The sequence below is a fragment of the Dendropsophus ebraccatus genome, chromosome 7 (assembly GCF_027789765.1).
Source record: "Dendropsophus ebraccatus isolate aDenEbr1 chromosome 7, aDenEbr1.pat, whole genome shotgun sequence".
NCBI classification, from domain to species: Eukaryota; Metazoa; Chordata; class Amphibia; order Anura; family Hylidae; genus Dendropsophus; species Dendropsophus ebraccatus.
In genome coordinates this window covers 136303639-136316851 of record NC_091460.1, presented here as the reverse complement: position 1 = coordinate 136316851, position 13213 = coordinate 136303639, and positions in this window count along the sequence as shown.

The following is a 13213-nucleotide window of genomic DNA, read 5'->3' as shown; positions in this document are numbered from 1 at the left end:
CAAAAACTCCACCCGCCTGTTGATGCAAATCTTGATGGCAGCTAAGACCCTTATAGCTCGGCACTGGAGACAAACGACCCCTCCCTCCCGCCTAGATCTTGTAGCGCGGATCAAAGAATTGAGATCGCTAGAATATCTCACTGCTTCAATTAACAATAAAATAGAAGGCTTTGAAAAGATTTGGGAACCCTGGGATACCTACTCTTCTTCCTAAAGTACTACAGTTTGGAGGCCTGAGTCTTACCCCCCCCCCCCCCCCCTTCCCTTCTGTTTCCTTCTACTGTCTTGTTAAATGTACGTCTCACTTTCTGTGGTGTAGTTTGGTTCGCTGCAGGACTTCTTGCACCTGATATAATCCCCGTTTGGGACTTCTGTTTTACTTTTTTTTTTTTACAGGTGACACTGCCTTTACTGCCATAGCCTCCCTTCTGCCTGCTGCTCCATTGCGGAGCGCGGTATTTTTCCTGCACTTATAATTGTTTGCTTATATGTCAGTGTCTTACCATACGAATGTTTCTTACTCCTTTATGAGATAAGCGGTGAACCTATATGTTTTGTCACTGCTCTGTTTGAATGTTATTTGAAAAAATTTAATAAAAACGACATTTATAAAAAAAAAGAGATGTACCTGCTGATACATTTGCTTTAAGGCGACTCTGTACCCACAATCTCACCCCCCCCCCCAAACCGCTTGTACCTTCGATAGCTGCTTTTAATCCAAGATCTGTCCTGGGGTCTGTTCGGCAGGTGGTGCAGTTACTGTCCTAAAAAACAACTTTTAAACTGGCAGCCCCGTGCCCAACGGCCAAGGCTTAGATTGTGTATACATTAGGCTGGCACAACCTCTCTGTCCCTCCATATAGCCTAAGGAAAACCAAATTTCCTTAATAATTAGATGACCATGGTGTTCAATGGCATAGGTATTTTCTAGGTGCCTCTTGTCAGCTTCTTTCCTTAAAGTGTACCTGTCATTACAAAAAACTTTTGATATGTCATAGAGACATGTCAAAAGTTTTGATCAGTCTGGGTTCACACCTGTACCGATCGGGAGAACAAGCGGGGAGAGGACCATGCTGCAATGCGTCCTCTCCCCGATCTAAGTTAGAAAATAAGAGTTGGGCTCCATTCAGCTTCTTATTATAAGTCTGACTTTTTTTTCGAATGGAACACTCAGAGCAATCAAAACTTTAGACATGTCCATATGGCATGCCAAAAGTTTTTTGTAATGACAGTGACACTTTAACCTTCATACCAGGTACAGAAATCCGCAGTTGGTGGAAGGGGTCATAGGGGGCACCACATCCCATCGTGCCCCCTAGAACATCGTTCTAAAAGGGCATTAGAGTAAAATACGTAGTAACCAATAAACATTTAGGACGGAGAGCTCATTATTATCTACTAGGACAATTCCTCTTCCATGTAGGCCGTTGTTGGCTAAGTAGATAGTTTATTCTACCTACACATTGCTAATTTTAAGCCCAAGGTGTAATTTCGTGCAAATTTTTTTTTCTTTTTGAGCTAGAAAAAGTCTATAAGGCAAGCATGAAAATACTTCCACACACCAAGCTATTGTTTCCTGGGTCAGGGTTCGGTTAACTTTTTGAACTTAGCCTATTTATTTGCATTGTTCCCCGGCAGCAGTGAGTGCTGCCTTTACATCCTTTCTCACCCTCTAAATCGCCTCTTTTCCAGCTGCTTGCACTGTTATTCTTCATTTTAATTCTCTCGCTGTGCATTCAGCAGCACAACCGTTTGATCAGGTCATGGTCCTATTCTCTCACAAAGTCCTGTCAGCACAACCTGTAGTAAGGAGCACAATACAGAGATTACATTTTCCATTTAGCTTGCGACACATCCTGGCATAGGCCTTTTCATTTTCTTCCATGTGGATGGATTTCTATTACAATCATGTGATTTGGCAGCTTCTTGGTATATAGTATATATGACACGATTGCTTCTCAAGGTTATAAGGATTTACCATATATTTTTTTTAATCTACAGAGAGCACACCCTTTAATTTCTATGGTTTTACATATCAGGACTAGGGATGAGTGAACTGGAACTGCCAAGTTCGAGTTTGTGCCCAAATCTTTCCATTTTTGCATACAAACCGATTCACAAACAGTATTGAGTGCTAACACCCTGTATTAGGGTATGTGCACACTACAGAATCCCGACGGGACACCCGCCGCGGATTCCGCAGCCCAGACCCACTCACGGAATTTGGCAGCCGCGCACATCTCCGCTGCTACCATAGGCTTCAATCTATGGTTTGCCAGATTCTGCCGTCCGCCTGAAGAATGAGCGGGTTTTTTCCTTTGGGCGGACGGCGGAATCTGGCAAACCGTAGAATGGAGTCTATGGGAGCAGTGGAGATGCGCACAGCTGCCAGAGTCCACAAGCGGGTGCTAGCTGTTGAATCCGCGACGGGTGTTCTGTTAGGATTCCGAAGTGTGCACATACCCTTAAAGAGAATCTGTCAGCTGCAATTCATGTTCCAAATTGCTGAAACTGTTAGATAGCGGTTAGGACAAGGAGACACGCTGTACCCTTCATATATCCACCTGTGCTTCCAGAAAGAAAAAATATTTTATTCTATAGAACGAAGAGACAAAGAGGCTTTCCCGAGCTCCTGAAATCCCCCCATCTCCCCATACAATGAACAAGGCTTTTTCCCGTTTCCTTCCCTTTGTCTATATAAATCATAAAAAAAGAAATAAAAGTACAAATACTGAGTATGCCCACATCTGTTACAACCTGAAAAATAACATTATTTTATCATATATCCTGGACAGTAAAAGGATAAAAAGCTCAACTATTTCACAATATTGTAAACACATTGTTATTTTTTAAAGCTATACTTATTTTAAAATGGTAGTGATAAAAAGTATGACTTGTCCCACAAAAAAAGCCTTTATATGGTTATGGTCATGTAAAAATGAAAAGGTTATACCACTTGGAAGGCAACCATGGAAAAAAAAAAAAAAAAACTTGGATACTAAGGCCCAGAATGTGTGATGGAGGAAGGGGTTCAAGGGTTAATGTAATTTTCAATCCTGAGAGCCTGTGCTATCAGTAATTTTTTACATTAAAATATATGTGCAATACAAAATGTGTAAAAAAAATAAATAAAAGTTTTAAAACATATTTTAACCTCTTTAGGACCAGGCAAATTTTTGTTTTTTTTTGCGCTTCCATTTTTTCATCCTCGCGTTTAAAGGGCCATAGCACTTCCTTTTTTTCACCTACAGACCCACACAAACCTTTATTTTTGCGCCACTAGTTGTACTTTGCAATGACAGACTTAAATTTTCCATAAAATATGCTGCAAAACCAGGAAAAAAATATTTGTGCAGTGAAATTGAAAATAAAACAATTTTTTTTTTATTTGTGGGGTTTTGTCTTAACACCATTTGGCCTATGGTAAAACTGACATGTTATCTATGTTTCTCAAGTCAGTACAATTACAACGATATGTATGATTTTCCCCCCAACTAACCTCTCACTGTGTCCTCTTATTTAGTACTGTAACATGTATAAAGGTTTCCATCATGTCCCCCCTTTCTCTTCTTTCCTCCAGCCTATACAGATTCAAATCCTTTAGTCTTTCCTGATATGGTTTATGCCTCACACCCTCCACCATTTTTGTAGCCCGACTTTGGACCCGTTCTATTTTATCAATCTCCTTTTTAGGTGAGGTCTCCAGAACTGGACACAGTATCCAGATGTGATGTCACCAGAGCTCTATACAGCAGGATCACAATCTCCCTCTTCCTACTGGTTATACCTCTAGCTATAAAGCCCAGCATACCATTATACTGTATATACAGCCCAGCATACCATTATATATATACAGCCCAGCATACCATTATACTGTATATACAGACCAGCATACCATTATATATATACAGCCCAGCATACCATTATACTGTATATACAGCCCAGCATACCATTATATATATACAGCCCAGCATACCATTATACTGTATATACAGACCAGCATACCATTATATATATACAGCCCAGCATACCATTATACTGTATATACAGCCCAGCATACCATTATACTGTATATACAGCCCAGCATACCATTATACTGTATATACAGCCCAACATACCATTATATATATACAGCCCAGCATACCATTATACTGTATATACAGCCCAGCATACCATTATATATATACGGCCCAGTATATATATATATATATATATATATATATATATACACACTGGGCTGTATATATAATAGTATACCGGGCTGTATATATAATGGTATACCAGGCTATGTATATATAATGTGTGATGGAGGAAGGGGGGGAGGGTACACCTGTATAGCTGGGCTGTATATATAATGGTATACTGGGCTATATACAGCCCAGTATACCATTATATATATAGCCCAGCTATACAGGTGTACCCTCAGGGTCCCTTGTCCCTTTCTTAGTAGAGTGGATGTCAGTCATGCACACCACTGCTCAATTTAAAGTCAAAGAGTCTGCTGAAGAACTGAGTACAGCTGAAAAAATGGTTGACTATAATGGTTGACTATATAAAAAAGTATAGCTGGAAGGAAGTAGTGTGGAAGACGGCACTCCTGGACGTAGATACTAAAATATAACTTTTATTCGTGCATATTAAAACATATAGGTGAGCATAGCAGGACCTACGCGTTTCGCGCTACTGCGCTTAATCATGGTCTAGTTACAAATGAATCTCGTGTCGAATAAAAACAGGTGACCAACCAATGAAAAGATCCCTACGTCATGGATCATGTGCCTGAGTGGCACAGGTGTAGCATAAGTGCTGCTCCCTCCCATCATATGTGTTTGAACAAATACAAGGTTATTTGCGGGATGGGAGTGCATGCTAGAAAAAAAAAGGTTATAAATAATGATACAATAGGTCATTTTTGTAATTGAGACCTTTAGGAAATCTGGTGTTTAAACGAAAAATCATTTCTGCTTCTTTGTGTAAAACTTTTTTATGCCAGTCACCTCCTCTCAATGGTTTGTTAACCCTTATTATAGCATATGTAATGAAGGTGCTGACATCCCCCCCATGTTCCTCTATAAAATGCTTCGCTGCCCCTGATACATTGGTTCTGTGTTGTTTCCTAATGCTGGTGAGATGTTCGCTAATGCGTTGTTTGTATTTCCTTATTGTGCATCCCACATAGGATAAGTTACAGATAGTACAGCCTATGATGTAAATGACATGATCACTGTTGCAGTTTAGATAGTTACTAATCTCATAGGTTTTTGATTCTGAGCTGTCACAAAAAGTCCTTTTGTTGTGAGTGACAAATTTGCATATGGGGCAGCGTGTGTCTCCGCATCTGTAACAGCCCGTGATCTTGCGGCTGGTGTGCACTGGCTCTAAGGCTAACATGCTAGGTGATAGCAGATCTCCAAGTGATTTGCCTCTGCGTGACACACATCTAAAGCCCTGATCCAGAATCTCGGACAGGATTTCATCCTGGCGCAGAATGGCAATGTTTTTTTTAAGAATGTTTGTGATTTGTTTGTATTGAGGTGAGTATGTAGTGGAGAACGTGATAGGTGTATTTGATTTTTGTGTGGTACGTGCATTATTAGCTGATTTCGAGAGCAGTAAATCCCGGTTCTTGGTAGAGACAATGTTTTGAGCTCTGCGTATGATTTGTCTACTGTAGCCTCTATTGGATAGGCGAGTTACAGTCTCCTTACACTGTGTCTCAGAAACCGTATTGTCTGAGCAGATACGTTTAACCCTGGTGAACTCCCCGACTGGAATGGCCTGTATAGTGTGAAGGGGATGTTCACTTGTGGCGTGTAAAATGGTGTTTCCCGCAGTGGGTTTTCGGAAGACTGAGGTGGTGACAAATTCATTATTGAATTTGTCACCACCTCAGTCTTCCGAAAACCCACTGCGGGAAACACCATTTTACACGCCACAAGTGAACATCCCCTTCACACTATACAGGCCATTCCAGTCGGGGAGTTCACCAGGGTTAAACGTATCTGCTCAGACAATACGGTTTCTGAGACACAGTGTAAGGAGACTGTAACTCGCCTATCCAATAGAGGCTACAGTAGACAAATCATACGCAGAGCTCAAAACATTGTCTCTACCAAGAACCGGGATTTACTGCTCTCGAAATCAGCTAATAATGCACGTACCACACAAAAATCAAATACACCTATCACGTTCTCCACTACATACTCACCTCAATACAAACAAATCACAAACATTCTTAAAAAAAACATTGCCATTCTGCGCCAGGATGAAATCCTGTCCGAGATTCTGGATCAGGGCTTTAGATGTGTGTCACGCAGAGGCAAATCACTTGGAGATCTGCTATCACCTAGCATGTTAGCCTTAGAGCCAGTGCACACCAGCCGCAAGATCACGGGCTGTTACAGATGCGGAGACACACGCTGCCCCATATGCAAATTTGTCACTCACAACAAAAGGACTTTTTGTGACAGCTCAGAATCAAAAACCTATGAGATTAGTAACTATCTAAACTGCAACAGTGATCATGTCATTTACATCATAGGCTGTACTATCTGTAACTTATCCTATGTGGGATGCACAATAAGGAAATACAAACAACGCATTAGCGAACATCTCACCAGCATTAGGAAACAACACAGAACCAATGTATCAGGGGCAGCGAAGCATTTTATAGAGGAACATGGGGGGGATGTCAGCACCTTCATTACATATGCTATAATAAGGGTTAACAAACCATTGAGAGGAGGTGACTGGCATAAAAAAGTTTTACACAAAGAAGCAGAAATGATTTTTCGTTTAAACACCAGATTTCCTAAAGGTCTCAATTACAAAAATGACCTATTGTATCATTATTTATAACCTTTTTTTTTTCTAGCATGCACTCCCATCCCGCAAATAACCTTGTATTTGTTCAAACACATATGATGGGAGGGAGCAGCACTTATGCTACACCTGTGCCACTCAGGCACATGATCCATGACGTAGGGATCTTTTCATTGGTTGGTCACCTGTTTTTATTCGACACGAGATTCATTTGTAACTAGACCATGATTAAGCGCAGTAGCGCGAAACGCGTAGGTCCTGCTATGCTCACCTATATGTTTTAATATGCACGAATAAAAGTTATATTTTAGTATCTACGTCCAGGAGTGCCGTCTTCCACACTACTTCCTTCCAGCTATACTTTGCATGCGGCGTCTGGCCAACGCCCTGAAGATCGAGCACCCTCCTCTGTCAAATCCTGCCTGCTGCCACTCCACCTACTTCATGGTGAGCTGTATCTCTTCTTTTTATATCTTCCATATATAAAAAAGTGACTATAATACATAACTATCGTTTTACAGATTTTATGTTTTACATATTAGACGTAATAGCTTCTCCTCGCATGCTAAATCATGACAGTGGTATCGTGACCTCATTTCCTTAAGTCAGGGTGTGAGACTCAGGGTATGACCTTTTATTCTGATATTTAGTTAAAAACATGATGTTCCCTCTTGAATGTTGTTTTCATCTCATAATACATTTGGATATTAATAGCATAATGTTATTATTTTTTTCTGAACACAGTTAGGCTATCCAAGGTTCAATTGGTTCTATGTAGAGTCTTACAAGAGTGGATAGTTCTGGCAAAATGCTTAACATTTTTTACAAGACAAAGGCAGCTCCATTTAAAGGGGAAGTCCGGGACATTAAAAAAAAAAAAAAAAAAAAGAGACGGGGAGGAGGTGGCTAAACATAGCAACATGCTACTACCTCACTGTCTCCCGCTCCAGTTCCCAGTCCCCAGGTTGTTTCCTGGTCTGAGCGAGGACATGTCCTGACACATCAGCCCTCTCAGCAAGTCAGCAGCTGTAGCGGGGTCCTGCCTTGGCCACTGACTGGCTGGGCAGGGCTGACATGTCACAACCAGTAGTGGATAATAATAGGTCCGTTTCAGGCAGTAGCCCAGGGCCCTAAGCTCCTGGGGGGCCCATGACCACCCAAAAAGATTTTCAGTGGTGTATTGTCTCCTGGCTACAGTTCTGCCATGATTTGCAAAAAATTGCTGTTTTTTTTTAACCGCAATTTTGCACAAATCAGGGCATCATGACATTTTCTATCTTGTACTAGGGGAAGAGTATTCTTTGGATATTATTATGGAATATGACGTTGTATGCTTAGCATGCCTATAGTCTCCTCAGTCTGAAGAGTTGTAGACTGCTTAAGCATTACACAATACAAAAACATGTGAAGCATTATGACCAGGCCAGCAACATCAACAGGTAGGCCTCTGTACAGATATCAGTGCCCATTGGGAATAAGGAGTTCATCATTATCTCAATGAATACGCTGTATATTTGACTAAGGGTCCTGCTGTGGCCTTCTCACCCTTTGGCCTACATGCACCTGAAACTGTCCTGGATCTTGGTTCATGTATTTCTTAAGGTGCCATATGGGTGTCAATCTTTTATTTTCTCTGTTCTGTACTGTCAAAAATTCATGGAATATATTCAATATAGGTAATCCAGGCTACTTACTTGTGCTCTGCATGGCCATGTTGTACTTCAGCTATCGCAATGCACTGTTAAGCACCTTTACTTACCACGGTATTGTGGTTTTCCATTATTGCACCATTTAGTTTTGAAGGTATATACCTATGGGGGGAGATTTATCAAACATAGTGTAAAGTGAAACTGGCTCAGTTGCCCCTAACAACCAATCAGATTCCACTTTTCATTCCTCACAGACTCTTTGGAAAATGAAAGATGGAATCTGATTGGTTCCGCCACCGCTGCTGCTGCCACTGGGACACTGGGACTACCTGCTCTCCGCCTCTGTCAGCAATTTCAAAATATCTGGTGACACACCATTCCCGCCAGAAATGGAAGCTCAGCATAGCCAGTATAGAGTCTGTACTGAGCTGCCGGCATGTTACCAGATGCTTTGAAATTGCTGACAGCAGCGGAGAGCGGGCAGCCCAGGACCCAGCAGTGTAACCTGAAGCATCTAGGCCCAAATGTAAAATCTTTTATGAAGCCTTTACATTTCATTTGCCATTTGTAATACTGGTGTTTTTTTCTGTGGCTAAAAGGCCTTGGACTTTCCCAAATCATGTCATCAAGTACAGCTTCTGTAGCTTTCTCCCTAAGCTTATCACCAGACAACCTACCTTGATGATTGTACCCTTTACCACCATCAACCACCAAGCAGGACAGCCACAAATTGAATCACTTTCTATCAGATACCAATTCAGACTTCCCTATTAACCACTACTTGCAAAATACAATGTCCTTGCACATCAAACATACAGTATGTCAAACCACTACAAACCAAAAATACATAAAGTCTATATGTTATAGATACATTGACACTACTACTACTACTACTACTAATAATAATAATAATAATAATAATAATAATAATAATAATAATAAAGCTTTATTTACTAATTTTACCTTGTGCCTCTTCAAGGGATTTTCTGGGAAAATGCCAAAGTTTAATATGTGTCTTTCACTGCATTAAAGTAATAAAAGACTGTATACTTACCCCCCTTGCTTCCCCAGCCCTGTAGTTTTCAGATCTTCAGGTCTGTGCTGGGCTCCTATTCTACCAGCTTCTGATGACATTCTTCTCCCTCCACTCAGCCCTGTGATTGGCTAATCAATGAATGTTACATCATCAGAAGGAGGAAGAGCAACACAGACTACAGACGAGAAGATATAACTGCTGTAGTGCTGAAAGAGCAGCGCAGGTGAGTATTCAGTCTTTTATTGTTTTAAAGGGAATGTGTCACCTAAATTTTCTTATACTGATTAGAATTATACCCAACACATGGTGGTTTATTCCAATCCGTTTCTATTTTCTGACAGTAATTTTTTTAATTTCACTTTTTGTACATTATTATGGGGGCTGCCTGTTAGGAATATGACTTTGCGCTCCTCGGTCCGTGCCGGGCGGTCGAGGAAGCGCTGAGTTTGTCTGTGTTTTTCTTTTTACTCTGTCTGAATTGTGTTGTATTTGCCAGCCACACCCGCTTTTCCTGGCAGACTCCTGGCAGTGCAGGGGTTACTGCTCTGCTTGATCTTCTCAGCTGAACTTGCTGCTGGGCTGGTCCAATCATCTGCTGGACTTAGTCTCTGATCCCAGATAAAAAGCAGCAAGTTTCTCCCTTCCCTGCTGACTATTAGAGTTCACTCGCCTGCTCAGCTCCCTGTTTAGTTACACTGATCTCTGTATTCTGGACCTTCTGCATTTGACCTCGACTATTCTCCTGTTTGCTGTTTTTGTACTTCGCCGCTCGACTGTTGCTGACCTGGTTTGTCTGACACCTCTTATTGTGTTTTGTTTGTCTGTCCGTGCTCTGTGTGTCGCACCTATTCAGTGTAGGGACCGACTCCGTGGTTGTCCGGGCCGTTTAGGGCCGTCCGTGGCAATTAGGCAGGGTCAGTGGGTGGGGTCAGCTCAGGGCTCACTGTCCGTGTCTTGTCAGACTGCCTTTGCCATACTGACCATAACAGAATAGTCAGCCTAATAATTTGTTGGGGTAACCTAGCATTATGGACGCCATGAAGACTCTGGTGAACCAGATGCAAGGTCTGAACACGCTGGTTCAGAACCTTGCTGAGCGCGTCCAGGAACAAGAGACTGCACCCCGACAGGTGACCATGACCACCCCTCTACCTCCGGAACCTCCGGTGCAGCTCCCTGAAAAGTTTAAGGGAGACAGGAAGCATTTCCGTACATTTAGAGAGGGGTGCAAGTTGTTTTTTCGTTTGTGCCCCCACTCCTCTGGAGATGAGGACCAAAGGGTGGGCATTATTATGTCCCTCTTGCAGGGTCCTCCTCAGGAGTGGGCTTTTTCATTACCCCCTGGATCCATGGAGTTGACCTCCGTGGATCAATTTTTTTCTGCCCTAGGACTCCTGTATGACGATCCAGACCTAGCAGCGGAAGCAGAACGCCAACTGACTTCCATGAAACAGGGAAAGAGACCTGTGGAGGAGTACTGTGCGGAATTCAGACAGTGGTGTGTGTCATCTGGCTGGAATGACCCCGCACTGCGGTGCCAGTTCCGGATGGGGTTGTCGGACCAGCTTAAAGACCTATTAGCGGTATACCCTACCCCCGACACCTTAGAAGAAACAATGACTTTGGTGATTAGGGTTGACAGGCGACTCAGAGACAGACATAGGGAGAAAGGAACTTCTGAGTCTTCTAGTTCTCTTCCTGTTATTGACTGTGTTTCTCAGCCTCCTCCTTCTGTTCCTCTGTCACAAGAAGAGCCCATGCAGCTTGGAGCCTCAGATACCAAGACCCGACGAGCCTTCCGCCTGCAACACAACCTCTGCCTATACTGTGGTAAACTCGGTCATCGTGTGAGGTCCTGTCCTGCTAGACCTGACCAGCCGGCTGAAAGACTCCAGCGCCTGAGTGACCATCGAGGGGGTCATTCAGGTGCACAGGTATCCCTTGAACATAAAAATAAATTATTGGTACCTATCTCACTTTGTTTGGGGCACAAATTGGTCTCGGGTTTTGCTCATGTGGATTCTGGGGCCTCCGCCAATTTCATTAGCTCCGGTTTTTGGTCACGTTTAGAGGCGTGTCCGCTTTTGCTCAATAATCCGCTGACCATTACTGGTACTGGTGCGGATTCTACCCCTTTGGCCAGGGGTAGAATCTGCTATATCACTCCGACTATGAAGGTGCAGGTTGGGTCAATTCACCAAGAAATGCTTGACTTTTTAATCATGGGCAATTTATCTACTGATGTTATTCTGGGTTTACCTTGGTTGAGTAAACATAATCCTGTTTTTGATTGGTCCACTCGTGAATTGGTAAAATGGGGATCTGAGTGCTCTCCTCATTGTATTTCGCTGAATGCCGCAGATGTCTTCCCTAAGGAGGGGGGGATCCCGGAGTTTATTTCCGATTTCTCAGATGTGTTTGATGAGAAGGCTGTTGATGTGTTGGCCACTCTGTTCATAAACCATATCCTAAGGTTACATGGGGTTCCTGAAAACATTGTCTCTGATAGGGGAGTGCAATTTGTCTCCAAATTCTGGAGAGAACTATGTGGTCGTTTGGGGATTTCGTTGTCTTTTTCGTCTGCCTTTCACCCCCAGTCTAATGGGCAAACGGAGAGGGTAAACCAATCCTTAGAACAATTTCTTAGATGTTTTGTATCATGTTCTCAGGATAAATGGAAAAACTATTTGCCTCTAGCAGAGTTCGCGCTTAATAATAGAGAGAGTCAGTCTACCAAAATGTCGCCTTTCTTTTGCAATTATGGGTATAATCCCAGGTATTCGTCGGCTCACTCTCCAGAGTCTGTAAATCCTTCAGCTGAAGTTATCTATCAAAGACTGTGCACAGTCTGGGCCCAGGCTCTTGTGAGCCTGACTAAGGCCCAGAGGTTGTCTAGCATACAAGCTAATAAAAGACGTATATCTGGCCATGAATATCAGGTAGGGGACAAGGTGTGGCTCTCCACGAGAAATCTTAAGCTCAGAGTCCCTTCTGGGAAATTAGCACCTAAATACATTGGCCCTTATCTAATTACAGAAATCATTAATCCTGTGTCCTTCCGCCTACAGTTACCCAATAATATGAGGATTCACAATGTCTTTCATAAATCATTGTTAAAAAAATATGTAGTTCCTGTGCTTCCAGCAGTCCTCCCTGCTCCTCTGGTCATCCAAGGTGAGCTGGAGTTTGAGGTGGACAAGATTTTGGACTCTCGCCAAGTTCAAAATTCCATCCAATATCTTGTCCAGTGGAAAGGATTTGGTCCCGAGGAAAATACTTGGGTTGCCAGTAAGGACATACATGCCTCACGCCTTATCCGGCAGTTTCATGCCCGTAACCCCTCTAAGCCTGGTCCTTTGAGTGAGGGTCCAGTGGCCCCTCATAAGAGGGGGGGTACTGTTAGGAATATGACTTTGCGCTCCTCGGTCCGTGCCGGGCGGTCGAGGAAGCGCTGAGTTTGTCTGTGTTTTTCTTTTTACTCTGTCTGAATTGTGTTGTATTTGCCAGCCACACCCGCTTTTCCTGGCAGACTCCTGGCAGTGCAGGGGTTACTGCTCTGCTTGATCTTCTCAGCTGAACTTGCTGCTGGGATCAGGGCTGGTCCAATCATCTGCTGGACTTAGTCTCTGATCCCAGATAAAAAGCAGCAAGTTTCTCCCTTCCCTGCTGACTATTAGAGTTCACTCGCCTGCTCAGCTCCCTGTTT